This window comes from Canis lupus, chromosome 8 (assembly GCF_048164855.1).
Source record: "Canis lupus baileyi chromosome 8, mCanLup2.hap1, whole genome shotgun sequence".
Taxonomy (NCBI): domain Eukaryota; kingdom Metazoa; phylum Chordata; class Mammalia; order Carnivora; family Canidae; genus Canis; species Canis lupus.
The window spans coordinates 71,381,511-71,404,225 of record NC_132845.1 but is presented as its reverse complement, the minus strand read 5'-3'; the positions used below and the strand labels follow the sequence as shown (position 1 = coordinate 71,404,225).

Genomic DNA, 22,715 nt, shown 5'->3' with positions numbered 1-22,715 from the left:
CACCAAGCAGAGATCACATGTCAGATTTGATGCTAAACACACCCGATCTCGGCAGACGGACATGGGAGGCACCCGAAGAGGCCAGTGCTGTCTGAGTGGGGCGGTGGGAGGTGACCCCTGACTCTCAGCCAGGAAGCCACTTAGCAGCAGCTGTGGGTGCACCGGAGACACCCAATCTGTCAGCACAGGCCATGTGACGGGCCAGTGTCCAGCCATGGCCATGAGGGGGGCCACCAGAGGGGGGCCAGACGTGGCTGAGGGCTCCAGCTCAGAGGAAGGAGGGCGCTAAAGTCACCATCTTAAGGCAGCCACCTTCCCCGTGGTGAGCTCCAGGTTCTCGAAGGCAGCTTCCACCGCAATCCATCTGCCACCCCAGGCTGCCTTCTCTGTCCTCTGTTAGAGGAGCGCCGTGAGGGCTTGCCCTGAAAACTAAGGTCAAGGTCCCAGGCCTGTGCCACTTACTAACTGTGCAGAGGCTGTGGGAGGGTCCCCTCACTGCTGAACTTCATTTTCCTCCTCCTTAAAATGGAGGAAAAAATCACCATCTTCAGGGATGATGATGGAGCGATGCATATGAGGTGCTCAGGGAAGGGGGTGGGAAGAAAGAGAAGTTGGGGAGCTCATCCCAGGCTCTCTTCATGCCTGGCCATAGTTCAGCTAGTGGCCGTGCCTCCTTGCCCTTGGCTCCTGGGGGTGGGGGACCCTACTGCATGGTCCCAGCTCTCTCTGCACCCCGGCCACACCTCCCCTTGTGGGCCCCTCCAGACCTGGGGTGGGCAGATCACGCCTCCTCACATCTGCTATGCTGGGCCTCAGCACCCCTTCTTGGGTTCTTGGTTCCTTGTCCCCACCCCACCCCTTTCTGTGCACACTCCCTTCCTTAAAGTTGCTCAGTCAATCCCTTTGGGTGTATCCCTACCCCCTGCCAAGCCCTCCTGATACACAGCCCAAAATAGGACTTGGTGCCCAGCAGCTGCTTAACAAATGATGTTCACCCTCAGCACTTCCCTCAACCCACCCTCACAGCTGGGAACTCAGCCCTTTAGCACTAAGATTTCCCTCTCCCACACCAAGTCAGCTGACATCTCCCAGTAGCCCAGGCTTTGCCATTTCCTTCACCCGCTGCACAGGATGGTCCACAGGTCCAAGCTTCTGACTCAGTTTCCCTACCAGGACAAAAGTCCATGCTGAAGTCCCACTTTCCCGGCTCAGGACTACTCATGCCAGCATCTCCTCCCACAGGGAAGATAGATGTGTCTACCAATGGCTGGCCTGGCCTGTCCCCTTCCTTCCCCTGACCACTGGCCATGTGCATCACTGTGTGGGCCAGATGGGGCATCCCCTGCAGCCACCTCCCCTCCCTACTGTGTCCAAGCCTTGCCTGATCTGTCTTAGCCTGGACAGCGCTGTGGGCCTTCTCTAGCCTTGCCCCAGCACACCCAAAAGGTCCCTTATGTTCACATCTGGTCTACCAGGCTGAAAAACAGAGTGGGCCATGAAGGCCTTGAATGCTGAGCCTAGCAGCTCAAGTTTTAGCCTGAAGGCAGTGGGCTACGAAAGGATGCCCGTAGTGGCTGACGAGACTGCAAGTGAGTAGTAGAGGGATAGAGGTGGGACAGGAGGCAGTGGTACCAACCAACAGAGAGGAGATGCACTAGTGGAGACGAGGCCCAGGCTGCAGGAGAGAAAGCCACCCATGCTGTCAGAGGGAGCTGAGCCTCTGCTGTCTGCCCTGTGAGCCAGGACTTACACTGGCTGTGTTGCTGGCTTTGCTAAGGATGGCCCAGGGCAGTGCGCTGTGACCTCAGGTGCCAGGGGCCCTTGGGGCAGGAATGAAAAGAAAGGAGGGATGTGAGCAAAGTGGGGACTGTGTGGCTTTGGGCAGCCATTCCCCAGCTGTGCCTTATGGGAAACAGAGGACAGCCTAGGAAAGCAGCAGTGACGTACTCACAGTAATTTCTTCTCAACCTTGGGCCCCAGTCCCTCCGTGCTGTAGGAAGGCTTCCTCTTGTAGTGTCTGAAAGTATAAAATCGCTCCACATCCTGTCAACACTTGGAACTGTCAGTCTTTTATATTTTAGCCATCCTGTATGTGTAGGGGTGGGTGTCTTATTGTGGTTTTCATTTGTGTTTCCCTGCTAAGTAATGATGCTGAGCACCTTTCCATGTGTTTATGAATCATTCACATATCTTTGTGACATGCCTGTTCAAGTTTTTTGTCCAATTTAGAAATAGAGTCCTTTTCTTCTTTTTGATTTGTGAGAATTCTTTATGTATTTTGGATATAAGTTCTTTATCAAATATAATATTGTAAATATCTCCTCTTGGTCTATGGGTTGCCTTTTCACTTTCCTTCTTTTCTATTTTTATATTAAGATATAATTTGAAGATAATTAAATGTACAGATATGAAGAATACAGTTTAATCTTTGTTTTGAAAAATGCATGCATCACAAACTTGCAAAAAGTAGACAAGTCCTAGAAGTTTAATGTACTATATAGTGAATATAGACAACAGTATTGCATTATAATCATCAAACTTTTTTTAAAAGGTTTTATTTATTTATTTATGAGAGATACACAAAGAGAGAGGCAGGGACATAGGCAGAGGGAGAAGTGGGATCCCCTCCAGGAGCCCCATATGAGACTCGATCCCAGGACCCTGGGATCATGATCTGAGTCAAAGGCAGATGCTCAACCACTGAGCCACCCAGGCATTCCCTATAATCATCAAACTTGTTAACAGTCTAGATTTAATTATTCCAACCAAAAAAGAAACGATAATTATGTAGTATGATAGAGGTGTCAGTTATCAATACAATGCCAATTGTATTACAACATATAAATGTATTTAATAAGCATGTTGTATATCTTAAATTTACACAATGTTATATGTCAAATATATTTCAATAAAAAAGAAAATACCTAAAAAAAAAAAAAAAAAAAGGAAAGGAAAGGAAAGATGTAACTCCCTAACATAACCTCCACCCCATCAGGATACAGAACATTTCCATCATTCCAGAAAGTTCCCTCATGCCCTTTCCCAGGAAGTCAGCAACCTCTGATCTATCTTATATCCTCATAGATTGATTTTGCCTTAGAAGTGATTTTTGATAAATAGAAGCTTAAAAATTTTTAAGAAGTCCAATATAGAATCTTTTTTATGGTCAATAATTTTTATGTCATGCTTATTAATAAATTTTTACCTGCCCCAGAATCATAAAGATAGTCTCCTACAATTTATTTATGATTTTTGCTTTTATATTCTGGTCTATGGTCCATCTGGAACTAATTTGTATGTGTGGTGTGAGGTAGGGATCAAGGTTCTCTCCCCACCCCATACATATATCTGGGTGTTGCAGCAACGTTTATTGAAGAGATCTTCCTTTGATCATTGAATTGTATTTGTGCTTTCGTCATAAATCTAGGGACCATATAGGCAAGGTCAGTTTCTAGACTCTATTCTATTTGATTCCTTTTTACTGGCAATTACATATGCTCAAGTCTCCCCTCTGGCTAATCTCCTCTGACCCTCCCTTAACTCCATACTCTCCTTCCAGCTCTCTACCTCAAAGCGAAGCAGTTTTATGAATTCACTATTTGCACCCCTTACCTCCCTCTTCCTTCCACAATCGCCTTCTTCAGTTTGGCTTTGTCACACCCATTCCACCAACATAGCTCCCTCCTGGTTCACCAATGACCTTTTTGTTGATAAACCCAATGGACTCTTTTCATCCTGCCTTTTGCTCCATGTGGCCTCCCAGTCCATGAATCCTTTTTCCTTATCCTGTGACCTGCACTCTCGATTTTCCTCCTCTCCAGCTGTTCCTTCTCCAGCTCCTCCCATCTCTTGCTATTCTCCTTTTTCTAACCCTTGCAGTCAGGAACCCTTAAGGCTCAGCCCTTGGTCCTCTTCTGTCTCACTCCCAGATCCTTATCTGGGGAGCTCATATCCTCCCATGACTTTAATCACCATCCATGGTGAGAATTATCTACTCTGGCTGCACATTAGAATCCCCTCAGAGCTTTAGGAAAATCCCAGTGCTGGGCAGAATGCTCAGAGATTTTATTGGTTTAGAGGTGGAGCCTAGGATTCAGTATCTTTCAAAACTTTCCAGTTTTGATTCTAAACCATTAAGAAACATTGAGATCCACTGGTCATGCCCAAATCCTTCACTCCAGCGTCTGTCTCCAAGCAATGTGGCAGCACAAACAGCATTCACAAGTCTGAGGTCACCTTCCTGTCCTCTCCAAACTCACACACGAGCAGCATTTACTTGAGCTGGAAAAACAGAGATTATTTTTGGTTCCTCAATTTCCCTCACCTCTGACATCCTTAGGGCTGGCCAAGTACTTTCTAAATTCTTCCTGAGACAATCCACCTTTTTTCCACCCCAGTGCATGCAACAAGGTGAGCATTGGGGACACAGGGGCTGAGCAGGGCAGCCTTCATTTCTACCTTTATAGGACTTACAATTTAGTAAAAGATGAGTGGGAATGGGAGTGAGTGAGTGAATCAACAGTCATGTATTTAATCTCCCCGATATTGTCCCAAATGTTGCCCATGCCTCCCTGGTCAGCTACTGTAATTTTGGTGTGGTGTGAGGTAGGGATCAAGGTTCTCTCCCCACCCCATACATATATCTGGGTGTTGCACCAACGTTTATTGCTGCAAAAAAAAGTTTATGTTTATTTTGTACAGCTTTATTGAGGTTCAGTTAACAGACATTAACAGCATATACATTAATATGCATAATTTGATATGTTTCGACTTAAATATAAATATACTCCCATGGAATCAGCATCATACTTAAGTAATGAACATACCTATCACGCCCCAAAGTTTCCTCCTGTCCGTCAGTAATCTCCTCCTCTAACCTCCCACCATCTCCCAAACAATTCACTATAGATTCACTTGCATTTTCTAGAATTTCATATACTCTTTTTTTGTCTGGACTTTTTTCATTCAGAATGATCATTTTGAGATGTATCCATATTGTAGCACATATCAATAATTCATTCCTTTTATTGCTGGGTCATATCCCACTATATGATTATATCTTTATTCGTTTATCCATTCACCCATTGATGAACATTTGAGCCATTTTCAGTTTGGGACTCTTATGATGAAAGCTTCCATGAATATTCATGTATCATTTGTGTGTGTGTGGATAGATGCTTTCATTTATCTTGGGAAATACCTAGGAATGGAATGGCTGGGTCATGTGCTGGGTGTATGTTTAGCATTTTAAGGAACCACCACGATGTTTCCCAAAGTTGTTTCATTTTACACTCCCACCAGCCATGAAGGTGAGTTCCAGTTTTTGCTCATTTTTAAACTAGGTTGTTTGTCTTCTTAATACTAAATTGTAAAATTTCTTCATGTATTCTAGATAACAAGTCCTTTGTTGGATATGTTTTACAAGGATTCCAGTATTTGCCTTGCCTTTATCATTTTTTGTTGTTGTTGTTTAAGATTTTATTTATTTATTCATGAGAGACACACAGAGAGAGGCAGAGACATAGGTAGAGGGAGAAGCAGGCTCCTTGTAGGGAGCCCGACCTGGGACTTGATCCTGGGACCCCAGGGTCACGCCTTGAGCCAAAGGCAGATGCTCAATCACTGAGCCACCCAGGAGCCCCTCATTTTCTTAATAGTGTCTTCAAAGAGCTAAAGTTTTGCATTTTGCAAAGTTTACTTAGTTATTGATTTTTCTCTTATTATTTGTGCCTTTTATATTGTATTTAGGAAATATTTGCCAAACCCAAAGTAATTAGGATTTCCCTCCCTATGTTTTCTTCCAGAAGTTACATGGTGTTAGCAATTACAGGTAGGTCTGTGATCCATCTTGAGTTCATTTTTGTGCATGGTGTGCAGTCTCCTCATTGTAGGATGGCTTGGCCAACATTCAAATCTTACCATGTCACTCTCCTTCTTAATCTATTTCCCACATTGCAAACCAGCTTTCCTACCCCAGGTTTGTAGGTGCCTTGGCTCACAGCTGGCCCTTATAGACCTCTCTAGCCTTTATCTCCTTGTTCCATGAATACCAAAAGCCATTTCTCAAACATCAAGTGTTTCTCTCTTGCTCCTGGGTTTTGCATATGCTGTTCCTTCTGCCTGGAGGTACATCATTCCCACCCCTTCTATCACCATAAACTTCTGGAGTTTCTTGTGGGTCCTTCAGGGATTAATTTAGACATTGCTCCCTGCCCCAAGAGCCTTGGGCAGGGCAAAGGATGCATGATTGCTGACTGCTCGCTACTGGAATCATAATTATCCAGTTACCTGTCCATTTCCCCCTCACTGAGCTCTTTGAGGGAAAAGACAGGTGTCCTTCATTCAAGACATCAGTCAAGGGATGCCTGGGTAGCTCAGCGGTTGACCACCTGTCTTCAGCTCAGGGTGTGAGCCAGGGTCTGGGGATTGAGCCCCACATCAGGCTTCCTGCCTGCTTCTCCCTCTGCCTATGTCTCTACCTCTCTCTGTGTGTCTCTCATGAATGAATAAATAAAATCTTAAAAAAAAAAGACATCAGTCAAAAAATGCAATAGCCTGTACCACCTCTCCAGGACATACCAGCTGAAAATCAGCCTGGCCTTTATCTGTGTCCTCAGTGGCACCGAGGAGGCCTGGTCCAGCTGTGGAGTGTGCATTATGCTTGCACACCTTCCCCTCTACCCGCACATTTTGCTTCTAGGCACATTGACCTCATGTGTATTCCCTTGTGGATGGGGAGGAGGCCCTTGGGAAAAGGAGGAGCTGGGGCTGGAGAGAGAGGGAGGAGAGGGAAGCAGAGGCAGGGCAGGTTCCTGAGGTTGAGGAAGAATGGGTCCAGAATCTCAGTTGGGGGTGGGGGTTGGGACCTGAGTGAGGACACAGAGGGGAAGCCCTGGAGGGTCTGTGTTCCCCCAGGAGCTCCAGGCCCTAGGCAACTGCAGGGCTTTTTGCACGGTCCTCCCTGCTCCGGCCAGGCGAGGGGGTGAACCTGAGGTCACCCCAAGCCTCTCACTGCTCTCTCAAATAGCAGCCTACCACAAGGGACCCAGGAGGCCAAGTCAATAACGTGAAACCATAAAATGTCGAAGGCGTTGAAAGTTTGGACAGAGGAGCAGACGCAGCAAATGGGGCCTTTTCCCAGGCAGCTTGTGTGGAACAAGAAAACAGATTTATGAGTGTCTGGTTGAAACTGAGTTGTGGGGGTTGGGATGGGTGCTGGTCTGAGACACGGAAGTTTCTAGTGCACAGGAAAGATGATAAATGAGAATTAATTGTACGGTTCCCATGACCATGATTTAATATGCGTGAAACTGCCTTTTCCTTCAGTGTGCTTTCTTACAGTGTCATTTGGAGAAACATAAATGCTTTTATCGGCACTTTTGTGGATTCTCCCAAGGTCTCCAGATCCCCACCCAGCCCTCTGTTCTCCGAAAGGCAGACAATCAGAGAGGAATATTGGCCTGTGTGTGTGTGTATGGGGTGGGTGGGCTGCAAGCCCGTCCTTGGCTGGGACTGTGGGCTCCCAAATGTAGCTGCATGACCTGCCTTGAGGTCACGGAGCAAGTCTAATTCCCGCTATAGACTCTGGACAGCCCGCGAGGCTTCAAGTGTGCATGCATACACACATGTGCACTCTTGAGCTCTTCCTGCGTGCCAGACTTTGCCATAGGGAGGAACGAGGAGCGTGGCTGTCTGGAGCCAACCCTCCCATCCCTCCAGCCTGTCTCTTGGGGATCAGCTACTTTGTGGAGGGTATGGTTTCCTGACACTCTCGGAAGCCTCTTATCCTCCCTGTACCTTCCAACATCTTCTGGGAAAGATGCTGCATCACTTCCTCAGATGCCCTTGGCTGGTATGCAACAGGTGGAAGCTTCTCAGGTTCCAAGGCAGCCTGGAGACATGGGAGGAACAGAGATTGTCTGGGCCTGTCACCCCGGCCTCTGAGCGTCCTGGAGGGGGCCCCTGCCCACCCAGGGTAGTGGAGATGGGTTAGCTGGGGTCAGAAGGCCCAGGATAAGGCTGCTTCCTTGGGACCTCCATGTCTTTGGGATGACTCTTCTCCCCGCCCCGGATCATCCCTAAGCCACCTCTGTCTGAGAAGGCCCCTGCTGGTCCCCCGTGTCCTGGGTCTGGTGTCAGGGAAGCTCCAGGGACCACAGGGGCTCACTCAGAGGCCACAGCTCCAGGGACAGGAATCCTAGGCAGGTGGCCAGGGAACTGATGTCTTCAAGGACCTTACAAACCTTCCAGGACTGCCGTTTAGAGTTTCAGGCGGTGGTCATCTGATTGCCACTGTTGGCCTCTGGAGCTCCAGCCCCGACAGATGGGAATGTGTTTGGGAAGTGTTATATAGCACTGCCATGACTGTCAGAACACCATAAAGAATGAGCAAAATCAACAAAGTCCCTACCATCTTGCATACTACCCGGCCCCACTACCGGGCCACATCCTTCCCCACACTTCTTCTCCCTGGCCTGGGAGTCCACAGTCCCCTCCAGCTGTGGTCTTCCCTCGCCACCTCAGCCTCGTGGGGGCCTGGTGGGGGACCTCAGCTCAGGGCCATTCAGCTACATGACACTCCAGATCCCTAATTTCTAGAGATGGGGCACTGACTTTGGTCATCAAACAATCTAGCATCAAGATGTGATCTCAATTTACCTGCCATACCAGAGTGCCTGAGAATGGCCCCAATACTTTGTTTCTGGGTGAACAAGGAAGAGGTGGGCCTGAGTGGCAGCTTTTGGTCCCTTAATTGTCTCTGGGGACTGATGGTGACAGCCACCACCATTGTATTTGCTATAGAAAACTCTAGGCCTCTGAGAATTTTTCTGTCCAGCCCTGCAGAGAGGTTTTTGCTTTGTTTTGTTTTAAGATTTTATTTATTTATTCATGAGAGACACAGAGAGAGAGGCAGGACACAGGCGGAGGGAGAAGCAGGCTCCCCTCTAGGAGCCCCATATGAGACTCCATCCCAGGACTCCGGGATGGCGACCTGAGTCAAAGGCAGACGCTCAACCCCTGAGTCGCCCAGGTGGCCCCCCACAGAGAAGGTTTTTAGTTTAATGGAGGGACTTCAGGGGACTTGCCAAATCTTACCTGTATGTGCATAGGTGCATTTTTCTGGGAAGAGCAGAGATTAACAACTGTAGCTAAAGGAGGGAGGGATGGGGGTGGGAGGAAGACAGACAGGCCCTAAGTCTGCAGTAAGAGCTGACCACAGCCCTTCTAGATGCCCAAAGGCATGCTGTGAGGCTGGTAGCAAGCAACACAGCCCCCCTTTCTACTCCCAAGGAAAGTGAGAAGCTAATGAGGCCACGGTTGCACACTGCGAAGGAGATAGCTGGCCTGGAAGGAGGTCTGCGGGCATCCACGGCCTCAGGTCTCTAGGCTGTGTCTTTAGCAGAGACAGAGCAACAGTTGACAGGCTCCAAGTGGGGTGTGTGTGTATGTGTGTGTGTGTACACACACACGCTCATGTGCAAGCCTCCCCAAACCCCCAGCGCACACGCAGGCGCGCACACACATGCACGCACACGCATACCCACACCCATAGTAACCATCTATCAAGCCCCACCACGCACACAAGGCACACCCCCGCCCCCCACAGTGTGCGACGGGAGGAGCCCAGGTTCCCACCCAGCTCACCAGCCGTGCCCCCGCTCACACCCCTGGGGGTGAACAGCCCTCCCGCCACTGTTGCAGGCGGGCGAGGCTCAATGAAATGATGGATGAGGAGACCAGGGGCCCAGGGCCCGGGCGATGAGCGAGGCCTCAGCAGGATGGCATGCAGGCCCCGTCCAGACTGGGGCGTCACCCAGAATAAAATCATGAGGCAAACATGAGGAGGCTGTAAACATGGGCCGACAATGGGGGAGACAGGCCCTGGGGCTCCATAAAGAGTGTCCGGCCCGCCAGAGCTCGGGCCTGCTCGGCTCGGGGCGGCTGAGGGGACGGTGGGCGGGGGGCTGCTCCGGCTTGGCTGGGACTGCCGTCTCGGGCCGCGCTGGCCAGTCCAGCTCCGATTTGGCTGGGAGGCCTGGCCTCCGCACAATAAACAACAGAGAAAGATAAATCGCAAATGTGTCTGGAACTGGTGGAGAGCAGGGAGAGGTGCACAGGGGTCACCAGAGGGCCTCTCTCCTTCCTTGGCGGCCCCCCCGGGAGGAGGGCCCGGCGCTCCAGGGGGACTCAGGGCCGCAGCCCGCAGAACTGCTGGGGGTCAGGGGTGCGGGGACCAGACACAGGGCGGATTGAGGCCGGGGAGCCACAGAGGGCCTCTGAGGTGAATTTCCACCTGGGAAATTCCAAAGGAGGGCGAGAGCTGTGGGTCGAGCTGAAGGGCTGGGGAGCCCACAGAGCCTGCAGAGCATCAGCTGCTTTGGGCAGCCCCAGCCGGGGACGAGGGCCCAGCAGCATGGGCCTGCCCTGCCCCTTTTCTAGAACAGGAAATGAAGGGCATTCTCTTCCGGAGCTCTTCCCCGGCCTCCCCTCTGTGCTCCCCAGACCGTGTCCCGAAATCTCCCCCTCGCCCGGGCAAGCTTGTGCACGCGCCTCCACCTGCTGCCCCGGCTCCTCGGACTCTGCCTCTGCTATGAATCCTCTCCCAGGGCTGCATTCTGGACACTTCCATTTGCACGGACCCTGGGCTCCTTGCACAGGCCCCAGAGGGCCCACATCATTGCTCCCCTGCTGAGACCCCACCCCAGCTGCCCCAGCCAGAAGCCAGGGTGCTGGGCCTGACTTCCTCAACCTTCCCCTCCACCAGGCTTGTCAATGCCTCTCCCCGGATGGCCCTATCTGCTCCCTCCCGGCTACCCCACTGCCGGGCAGCCCAGGCTTCCGTTCCCTGTGGCTGACGTGGTGGCCAGAAGGATCCACGAGAACAATTTTGTCCCCCTCACTGGCTCCCCATAATCCTCAGGACAAAAGCCCATTCTTAGGTGCCAGAGGGCCCACCTGGCCTGTCACTCTTCATCCAGTACCTTCTCTCCTCTACCATATGATACCCACCCATGCGACCTCTGGGAGGGCCTTGAATTTCACCATGTTCCACCCACTACCAGATGCTCCTGGAATGTTCTGGCAACCTACCCCCTTTCCTAGTCTGAGCAGGAGTCATGGCCCTGCCCCAGGAAGCTGGTATGAAGGAGACATGGAAGACATAAGAACTAAGTTAGTCTAAAGGGGGAGACACAGCCACACTCTGCAGAGGGTCTGAGGGGGAAGACACAGCCTTGGCTCACAAAGTCTAGTCTGAAGGGGGCACAGGGTTTTGCTCTGAGAAAGCCTAGTCAGAGGGAGGAGGCATCACTCCATCCTGGGAGCTGTGACATGAGGCCAGATGTGGCCCTTCTCTGACAAGTCTGCTTTCAGCTTGGGAAGGTCACTGGGTGTGGGCCTGGCCCCAAGGCACCTTCAGCTCTGGGGAGGGCCTGTCAGCACAGGGTACAAGCCCGTATCCGCCTGCAGGAAGCCAGTGCCCAGAGGACGCCAGAGAGATGCCAGATGTGGGGCCAGGCCCGATGACAGGGTTGGCCTTACCAGTGGCTGCAGGGCCAATGCTGGGCACATCCAATATTGGCCCTGGTGGTCTGCCAAGGAGCACAGAGGCCAGGGGCACTGGGTGGCTTGTGAGTAGGAAGGGCCAACCTGTGCCCCTGACCCAGGCAGCCCCTTCTCCCAGGGCAGAGACCTCTAGGACCACTCTACTGCCTTCACTTGCCCAGAGAGCCACACAGGGTGACTTCTGCCAGCTGAGGGGTTCCAACACCCTACTTCTTGGAGGACAGGTCCCAAGTGACCCACATTGAGGCAGACGCTCCCCAAAGAAGGTAGGGGAGGAGAGTAACCATCTATCAAGCATCCTCCATGTGCTTTACCACTGCCTCCCTGCTTACAGAAGGGCATTGTAGGCTCAGCGAGGGTAAGCGACCTACCCCAAATACACAGCTAGGTAGTGGCAGAGCTTAAATTCAAATCCAGTTCTCCTGGGAGGCAAGGGCTGGGTCTTCCTCTTCAGACACCAATAACCTATGCCTACCCTGGGTCCCATCAGCTGGCCCCAACCCTGTGGTTTTGAGCATGGCTGTACATGGCTGTCCTGCTTGAATACATGGCCTGTTCTTCAAAGAACACCCAGTAGTGTTGGATGGGTGGATGAATAAATGCGTTCCCTGTGTCCCCTCTCTTGCCCAGACCCCACGTGGGTCCCCAGGACTTCAGAGAGAAGCAAACAATGCTGATTTCTGATTTTAGCAGAGAAGACAGGCTAAGATCCAAATCAGTGCCCTTGAGCATAACAGACAATATGCCACATGGGGTCACAGCAGCAATCAGGGCAGCCAGGAGGGAGCAGTCCATCCTCCAGGCCAGAGAAAGGGAATCAGCAGCACACTTCATGGGGTGGGGGCAGTTGGTCAAATCTTTTGGGAAGGATTTTCCAAGCCCAGGGCTGAGGAGGTACTGCTGAACAGCCTGGACTTCCCAGGGGCCATGCATGTCTCACACGGGGAGACTGGGACCCACGGAGCATGGAAGCCAGGGACCTTGACAGCTGGCTCAGGAGCTAGAACTTTCTCTGGGGTCAATAGGGAGCCAGGGAAGATGTAAGGCTTGGGACGACTTACAACTTGCCACTTTTGCAAGCCCACAGTGATGGCTCATGAGGCTGGACAGGCAGGGCAGGCCTGGGGGCAGAGGGCTGGAGGAGCTCTGGCAGAGGCAGGTGAACAGTTCCAGTCAGGGACGGAGAGGTTCGTGCTGGCAGAATGACCATGTGGCCATCATTACAGGGCTCTCAGGACACTGGTGGAGAGTGAGGGGCTGGCCGCTTCACCCACTGAGAGAAAACACCCTGAGGAGGAGAGAGCATGCCTAGACAGAGGCACTGGGGGCCTTCCAGTGGGAGGTGTTGGGTGCATGGGCCTCAACTTCCCCCTTGTACCTGGAAATTCCCTCCCAAACAGCATCACTACCTGAGCCCCAGCCCCCCTCTCCCACCTCAGATAGCTTGCCTCCACGTGGGTGGTGGGCAGCATCGGCACTCCTTCCCCGGGACAGCCAAGAGCTGAGCTGAGCTGACAGGCCTGAGCCCAGCCTTGGCCAGAGGCAGGCGCAGAGGCCTCATGCCTCCTGTTCAATGCATCTGTGTGTCCACAGGCAGAACCCAGCCCATCTACTCAGCCCCTGTGGCTGCCATAGTAGGCTGCGGGGCCTGGGCCTGCTTTGCATGGGCCCTTGGGCCTACGGGTGTGGGGAGCTGTGCCAGGGCCGTGGAGAAAGAGGGTGGTGGCCCCAGGAGCTTGGGCGTTCCAGCCGCCCACGGAGCAGCAGGCAGCAGGCCCTGGCAGGGACCGGCTGGACTGTGGGTGGCAGGGAGCCCTGGCCCACAGGCAGCTGGCTGTCTACTCCTCCCCCGACCACCATCCAGCTCATCACCTTCCCCCATAGGCCCAGTCGAGTGGATGGAGATGGGGGGGCTTTAGTGTGCATCCCATGTAGGGGCATCAGATGGGCCTGGCATCTAGCCCCAGCCCTGCCCTGGCTCAGTACCTTGGGTGGCTTACTTAACTCCTCTGAGCCTGTTCCTGCACTCTGAAATGAAGATATGAACTTGGCACGGTGCCTGGTCTCTGGTGGGCAGCTGTAGATGAAGATCAAGCGGGCAGAGACGTCCAGCGTGACTGTGGCACAGGACAAAGGGTCGGAGATCTGTTGCCGGAGATCCTAACGTTGTTGTGTCACTGTTCTGATTACCGCTTCTGGACAAGGGCCCTGGGCTTCTGGCACCATCACAAAGAGGACAGGAGGGGAAGAAAGTCCAAACTCTGGCCACCCCTTGACCACCAGTCTTCATGACACTGGATGGTTTTGCTGAAGGTCAGAAAGACATCAGCAGCCCAAAGTGGCATGAAGGAGGGGAGGCCAGAACAGCTCTGGTTCCACCCTCTCCCGGCCTTTCTCTGGCTTTAGTTGTCCTTTGGACCCAATGGATGAATTGCTGGCCTTCAAGGACCCTTTCAGAGCTTGGCTTTCAGGATCCAGGATCCTCTGTACACAGTGGCTAGGCACCCAGATTCTTTGACCCCACACCAGCCACGCCCCTTCCGTCTCTAACACTGCTTGCTCAGATTCTCTTAACTGGGACGCCACCTTGCTCTTCTCTGGTGTGCCAAGCCCTCCTGGGGCCCCAACACTCGCTCAGTCCTGGGATCCTTGCCCCAGAACAGCCCGAGTAGTTTCTGCTGAGTACCCCAGCCAGGCTTAAGATGGTACACTCCCTCTGAGCCCAACTCTGCAGCCAGGAGCCCCATCTTCTTCCCTCCCTGGCCCAGGCCATGGGTTCCAGGGCAGGAAGTGGGGCGCAGTGTCCCCTTGTGCCCCTCGCAGCTTGGGTGCATGCCCCCAAGTCAACGCAGACTCAGAAAAGGGCAGAAAAGGGGGCTCCTGATCCCTGCTCTGTTGCTTCTGCCTGGATGACCCCAGGTAGTTCTCCCCACTGATTCCACCCCCACCATCTCTGTGTCCCCCTCTGTGATGTGGGGCGACACTGCCCCCTCCGCCCCCTGTACCTGGTGCACAGGTTAAGAATTTGAACTAAGTGCTGCCAGGGGGTGATCTCAGTAGTTAATCCTCATTGCAGTAGTAAGAGATAGTCTATTTCCTGTTTATGGACAAGGAAACAGAGGCTTAGCAGAAACAGTGAATGCCTTCCTCAAATTCTAGGAGCTGGAAAGGGGGGTGGTGGTAGAAATGCACCCAGGCCAGCAGACAGGGTGTCCCCCTGTGCCCCACTCCCTTAGAAGAGCAGAGGCTATGGACACACTCTGTACCCTGTAAAGCTCCCTGAAGGGAAAGGGAGGGTTGCTCATTGCATGTGGGACAGAGAAGCAGGGGCTTTTGGAAACTGCACCAAGTCCATGGCACAGCCAGAGCACTGACCCCTACTTTAGACTCTTCCCCCACACCAGGATTTCCTATTTCCTCTAGTCACATGTGAGGACAAGGCTCCTTGGCCCCAGAACATGTGAACCAGGTGGCTCTGACCATGAGCTGCCCACAGATTCTTGGGTATTGGCTCCATGGACGCAAGCTCATCAGCCCAGACCTTCAGGCCACCATTGCCATGCAAGGCAAGAGCCCCAACTTACAAACACATGGGCCAAGAGGCAGCCAGAACATGGAGTTCTAGCCACCCTCATCCAGGATTGCCTCTCCAGCCAGACACATGTCTGGTTGTTAAATGTCTAATGATGTCTGGGGCCCAATCTGGGAGCTGTGTGGGTGATGGTAGTAATGGCTATGGTAAAGATGGTAAAGTTGGTGGAGGTGATGATGGAGTAAGATTGGGGGTGAAGGGGAGGTGAGGATGGAGATGAGGATGGAGATGAAGGTGGAGATGAAGATAAGGTTGAGGATGGGGGTGAGGATGGTGAAGGTGGAAGTGAAGGTGGAGTAGATGATGGAGTTGAGGATGGAGGTGAGGGTGGAAGTGAGGCTTGGGATGAGGATGAAAGTGAGGGTAAAGGTGAGGACAGAAGTGAGGGTGGAAGAAATGACAGGATGGAAGAGATATCAATGGTGATAGTGATACTGCTGTGGCAAGTGAGACTGGAGGTAACAATAACAGAATCACAGCCCAAGGAGAATTGCTGAGAGTGGCTTCTGACCCAAAGATCCTCCGCTGAACATGGCTGCTCATCCAGCCACACATTTCATTTCAGCCCCAGAAGCTTCTCTGACCAGTGTCACCAATGAGCATTTGGCTCCAGGTTAGCTAATGGGCTATAAGGGAACCCAGTCACCTCCCAGGCATTCGTGAATGTGAGCAGAGCAGAGCATTAGGCAGGACTCGGTCAGCCGACAAGGTGGGGGTTTCCAATTCAGCAGGATGTCCAGTGCCAGGGGTGTCAGACAGTTGGGAGGCAGCCTGGGAACGGGCCCTCCTGCTCCGGGAAGGAAGCAAGGCCCAGGCCACCATCCTGCAGGATAGCAAAGGCTCTACTGGGTCGATGTGGAGCAGCCCTGGGCCCCAAGGCCACCAAAGCAGGGTGGCAAAGCTCGGCAGAGTGTCTGCTGATGCTGGAAAGGTTGGAGAGACACCTGGAGTGCTGGTGCCCGGCTAAGTGCTTGGCCCGGAGAGAGCTGCCAGGAGTGGGAATGATAAAGTTGATGGGGGCATCCGAGGCAGAAGGGCTTGGGGGTCTTGCTGGCAGCGAGAGTGGGACAATCGTGATGAGAAGGTTCGAGGTGTTGTGCAAGCATGCGTTCCGGGGCGGCCACCGGGCATCCCAGCATCTTAGGCCAAAGCTCACAAATCCTGCTCTGTGGTTATCATCAACACACGAATACTGCAGGCCCGCCATGACCCATGCTCAAGCTTTTCCATTACCCACAGGCGTCCTGCCGCTCCCCCCAGCACCGCGGTCCCCCGGCGCACCCACTTCTGGCCTCTGCCAGGACCCCCGGCGAGGGCCTGGCCTGGAGGAGGCTCGCCGGGGTGAGGGCCAGCCTCCGCGGTGCGCTGCCCAGGCAGTGGGCCTTGCCAGGTGTCAGACTCAATTTCCCGACCCTTCTCGTCCAGAGAACCAAACGTCTCGTCCCTCCACCCAAGGCAGGTCCTCCCAGGCCGCTTCCTTGGCAGCATGAAGACCCCTGGGGGGGCCAGTCAGACTCACCAGCAGGGCAGGGTGGGGGCAGAACACAGAAAGGTCACTCACCCAATTTGTCACCCACCTCTCAGCAGCTGCCAGCCCAGAGGGAGGCAACGTTGCTGGATGGAGGGGCCGGGGAGGGGGCGGCTGCAGGCAAAGTGGATGGAGGTAGTTGGGGGAACGTGGGGCCAGGGAGTCCAGAGACAGGGGTTCAAGCCCCTGACTCACCCTGTCCCGTGGGCAAGACCGGCCCGGCGTTCCACTGGTAAATAAGGTTAGTGAGTAACAGGACTTTTGAGGTCCAGCCCACCTCCCATTAGTCAGCAGAGTTCCCTCCCACAGCCAATCCCATATCCCTTGCACAACTTTGCACTCATTTTTTTTTAATAACAACTTCATTGTGATGTAATTCACGTACCATACAATTCACTTATTTAATGTGTACAAAATTCAATGGTTTTTAGTATATATTTAGTATATTGTAAACCATCTCCACAGTTAATTTTAGAACATTTCATCACCCCTTCAGCTATCACCAACACCCAATGTCTAGTCCTTCCAGACCTTTCTCCCATCCCCACGAGCCCTAAGCAGCTACTGACCTACTTTCTGTCTCTAGACTTGCCTCTTCTGGACATTTCATGGAATCATTGCTCCTTTAGAGAAGGACGTCACTGGGCAAAGAGCTGCCCCCAAACCAGCCCCTCTCTGAGGTCCCATCCGCCCTGGGCCCTGAGCTCTGCACTGCCAGGGCTTCGAGCTGCAGACTCTCCCTCCCTACTCCCTCCAGCCCGAGTCCCATCTCTCTCCTTCGCGGTAACTCTTTTTCTTTTCCTTCCCCAACACCCACCAGCCAACCCCCTCTCCCAGGTACCACTGTGACACTGACCACTTCTTACCTCCTTTCCATGGTGGGACTGTCCTAAAATAAAAGCCCCACTGAGTCACCCTGACCCAGCAAGAAACCTTTCCACGATTCTCCATTGCCCTCAAAGTATAGTCCAAATTTCTGCCCCCCAGCCCTCTCCTCAATGTGTTCTAGTCTGGATCACCCTGAATGCAGTGCCTGAGCAAGGGTGTGCATTTAGAAGATGATTCCAAGAGAAGGGAGGGAGGACAGGGAAAGCATGAAGGCCCTAAGTGTGTTCTCAAGATCCACTGTAGGCAGCGGGGGCTCAATTCTGCTAGGAGCTCCAGAGACTGCATAGAATGTTACCCAGATTGATCTGTTCCAGTGGCAGGAGATGAGCATTTTTCTGATGACTCCCATCCCTCACTAGCCAAGGACTGCTGCCAGGGGAGCTAATCCCCATCCCCACATTTCAGGCTGCACTTGTTGTTAGGCTAAGAGGGCCCTCAGCTCAGAAGACTCAGACAGAGAAAGATACTATGGTCAATGCTGGTAGAGAATGCCACCCAGATCCCCTTTGCCAGGCTTGGCACCCATATAACCGTGTGCTATGGACATTGGTTCTTCTCCAGAAAACAGCCCTCAGCTGATGGGAGCCATTAGCCTGGAAGGTGAGTAGCCTCCAGTCTATGATCAACTGAAATGGGGACTTCTTGCCTCAGATGGGAGGGGGTCCACACAGGGGTACAATTTATGTTCCAGATCTTTCCTGTGGATTAGGCCAAGAACAAACTCTCCCTGAGGCCACATTCTGCTTCCCTCTCCCAGGAAATCATAGCACCTAATCCTCAACTCAGGCTCTGCTTCTGGGGAACCCAACTGAGCCAGGCACATGTGTGTGAGGCGGGACCACTGGCATCAGTCAGAGCTGTCCACCAAAGCAGAAGTGGAAATCCTGGGATAGAAGGCTGTTTGCTATGCCAGATTTGGAACTTTTAACCACAGAGGTCCAACACTTCTCTGTGTCTCATCTCCTAGCTCAATCCTCCCAAATTCCAGCCAAATACAGTATCTGTGAAAGAAATGCGTCCTTGGAGAAACATTCTGTCCACCCCATGCCATAATTGTCTTTAATCTGAGCTGCAAACCCTGCAAGGAAGGTCATAAAGACAAGAACTTGGCTGCATGTGGGCCTAGGAATAGAATTAGAAGGTCTGATTGGAGGCCAGCAGCTCTGGGCAGAGTCTGGCTGGGGGTGGCCAAGTGACTGATGCTGAAGGTCAGACTTGAAAAGGAGAGCAGAGGGTCCCTAAAGCAGGTATCAGCCTTGAGGGTGGCCAAGGGAGAGTAGCAGTGTGCTCATACGACAAAGTCCTTTGTGGGTGTGTGGGTAGCCCAGGGAGCTTAGGGCCAAATACAGAGGCCAAGGTGGTGTGACTGGCTGGGTGGGCAGCTGAGACAGGAACTCAGGTCTGTCACATAAGGCCCATGTCCTACGATAAGGGAATGGGGAGAGGCCCGCCCTGTGAGAATGAGGCCATCACTCAAAGAGTAAACATGCAATTAGATCCAGAGCCAAACTAACTTGAGGTAAAGCCCTGGATGGATTATCTAGAACTGCTTAAATTCCCCTGCCCCAAGCAGACCCAGCTGGTCCTGAAGCCTGAGGTAGAGCCAAACCCACAGATGGGAGACCAAGAGGCTAGAGGTACAAGGAAAGAGAGCTTCAGGGCAGAAGCCAGGTGGTTCAACTCTATACACTAAGCAGATTTGAATAAATGCCTACTGACTGGCTCTCTCCTGCAGTCATTCAACAGCTCTAAGCACCAGTCATGAGTAACACCCATGCTGGGTGATTTAGGGTCCTGGCCAGATGCTTAGTATCTCTTCTGGGATTGTTTAGATGCTGGCTTCCTGCAAATATTTGGGATTCTGGCATAGCCCAGCACCCCTAGAACTAAAAATACCTTGGGATACAGGCTCATGACCACTGACCCTCTCAGGGAGGCCTGATGAGAGGAGGCTCCTCAGAGTGGGACCGTATTTCCCCTCACATCATAGCTGAATGAATAAATGAAAGCATAAAACTCACTGGAAAAGGTAAATACATAGCCAAATTCAAAATAGTCTAGTAATTTAATGGTGGTATATAAATTACTTCCAACTTTAGTATAAAGGTTAAAATACAAAAGACTTTAGAATAACTATACCTACAATACTGTGTTCATAGAAACAATTCCATTTACAATAGCATCAAAAAGAATAAAATACTTAGTAATAAAGGTAGCCAAGGAGGTGAAAGATCAATGCAGTGAAAACCATAGAACACTGATGAAAGAAACTGAAGAAGACACAAATAATGGAAAGATATCCCATGTTCATGGAATAGAAAACTTACCATTGTTGAAATGTCCATCCTATCCAAAGTGGTCAACAGATTCAATGTAATATCCCTCAAAATTCTAGTGGCATTTTTCATAGAAATAGAAAACTCAATACCGAAATTCACATGGGACCACAGAAGACAGTAAATAGCTAGTATAATCTTGGGCAAAAAGCTGGAGGTATCACATTTTCTGATTGCAAATTCTATTACAAAGTTATAGTAATCAAAATAGTATGATACTGGCAAAAAAAAACAGACATATCAGCCAATAAAATAGATCAGAGAGTCCAGAAAAATGCCCAGGCATTTTTAGTCTACTAATCTTAGACAAAGGTGTCAAGAATACACAAAGGGGGAAGGATAGTCCCTTCAATAAACGGTGTTGGGAAAATTGGTTATCTACATGCAAAAGAATGAAGTTGGACTCTTACATCTCACATAGAAACTAAACTTAAGACCTGAAACTGAAATGCCAGGAAGAAAACATGGGGAAAATCTTCTTGACACTGGTCTTGGCCCTAAAAGCACAGGCAACAAAAGCAAAAATAAATAAATGAAACTACATCAAAATAAAATCTCTGCACTGCAAAGGAAACAACCAACAAAATGAAAAAGCAACAACCAACAAAATGAAAAGGCAACATATGGAATGGGAGTAAATATCTGAAAACCATATGTCCAATAAGGGGTTAATATCCAAAATATATAAGGAACTCATACAGCTGAATGGGGGGAAAAAAATGAAAAACAAGTATCCTAACTTTAAAATGGGGAAAATACCTAAATAGATATTTCTCCAAAGAAAACATACATATTGTCAACTGGTTAAAACCAAAACAAAACAAAATACAAAGGCCAACAGGTATATGAAAAGATGTGCAACATCACCAATCATCAGGGAAATACATATCAAAAACACAATATGATATCACCTTATACCTGTTAGAATGGCTATTAAATTTTTAAAATAACAATTGTTGGAGAACATATAAAGGAAAGGGAACCTTTTTTAAAAAAATATTTATTTATTTATTTGACAGAGAGAGCACAAGCAGGGGGAGGGGCAGAGGGAGAGGGAGCAGCAGACTCCCTGCTGAGCAGGGAGCCCAATGTGGGGCTCAGTCCCAGGACCTTGAGATCATGACCTGAGCCGAAGGCAGATACTTAACCGACTGAGCGACCCAGGTGCCCAGAAAGCAAACCCTTATACAGTTAGTAAGAATGTAAATTGATAGAGCCATTATGGAACACAATATGGAGTTTCCTCAAAAAATTAAAAATTGAATTACCATATGATCCAGCAATCCCAGTTTGGATATATATCAAAAGGAAATAAAATCATTACCTCAAAGAGATACTGCACTCCAGTGTTTATTGTAGCAATTTTTAAAGCCAAGATATAGAAACAATCTAAGTGTCCATTGATGGATGGACGAATGGATAAAGAAAATATGGCATATGTATAATGGAATATTATTCAGCCTTAAAAAATATTATCCAGCCTCAGTGGTTGAGCATCTATCTGCCTTTGGCTTAGGTTGTGATCCTGGTATCCTGAGATGGAGTCCCACATCAGGTTCCCGACAGGGAGCCTGCTTTTTTCTCTGCCTATGTCTCTGCCTCTCTCTCTCTCTGTCTTTCATGAATAAATAAAATAAAATCTTTTTTTAAAAAAGGAAGGAAATTATCCCATTTGTGACAATGTGAATAAACTTGGGAGACATTACACTAAGTGAAATAAGCCAAATATACAAAGAAAAATACTGTATAATTATTTATATGTGGAATCTAAAAAAGTCAAACTGATAATAGCAATAGAATGGTGGTTACCAGAGTCTGAGAGTTTGCTGAAGAGATGTTAGTCAAAGGGTACAAATTTTCAGTTATAAAATGGATGAGTTCTGAAGATGTAATTTATAGCATGGTAGCTATAGTTTATAATAATGCATTGTATGGGGTGCCTGGTTGGCTCAGTTGGTTGAGTGCCTGCCTTCTGCCTGGGTCATGATCTCGGGGTCCTGGGATCAAGACCGCTTTGGGCTTTCTGCTCAGCAGGGAGTCTGCTTCACCATCTCTGAGTGTCCTCTCCCTTTCTCAAACAAATAAATAAAATCCTTTAAAAAATAATAACACACTGTATACTTGAAATTTGCTAAGAGAGTAGGTCTCAAGTATTCTCACTTTTTAAAAAAATGTAACTATGCAAAATGATGGATATGTGAATTAGCTTGATTATGATAAAGATTTCACAATCTATACATATATCAGAACTCATGTTGTATACTATATATATATATATATATATAGTTTTTGTCAATCATATCTCAGTAAAGCTAAGGGAAAAAAGAAAAATTAACATCAATTCTTCAAGAACTCTTCCAAAAATAGGAGGCAACATTTCCCAACTCATTCTCTAATGCCCTGATAACCAAAACCAGACAAAGACAATACAAGGAAAGAAAACTACAGACTAATAATCCTTACAAATACACACACAAAAATTCTCAACAAAGTACTAGAAAATGAATCCACTAACATACAAAAAGAATTATACAGTGTGACCAAGTGGGATTTACCCCAGGAATGCAAGGTCAATCCAACATACAAAAATCAACCAAGCTGATACATCACATTAACAGAATAAAGGGCAAAACCACATAATCATCTAAATAGATTCAGGAAAAAGTGTTTGACAAAATCCAACACCCTTTTTATTAAAAAACGCACACTCAGCAAACTCGGAAGAGAAAAAACTTTCTCAACTTGATAAAGAGCATCTATGAGAAATTCACTGTTAACATCACATATAATGATGAAAGTCTGAAAA

At 50.0% G+C, this 22,715-nt stretch overlaps 1 long non-coding RNA gene across 1 annotated transcript; it reads right to left on the bottom strand.

The window, feature by feature from the left end:
- Positions 1-2,507: 2,507 nt before the first annotated feature.
- LOC140639083 (uncharacterized) lies at positions 2,508-16,909 on the bottom strand. The gene is made up of 5 exons (XR_012035939.1): positions 16,719-16,909; positions 13,552-13,781; positions 12,627-12,853; positions 7,798-7,891; positions 2,508-4,281 (listed from the first exon to the last, which is right to left on the bottom strand). It is a non-coding gene; the product is annotated as an uncharacterized lncRNA (long non-coding RNA).
- Between the last annotated feature and the right edge of the window lie 5,806 nt (positions 16,910-22,715).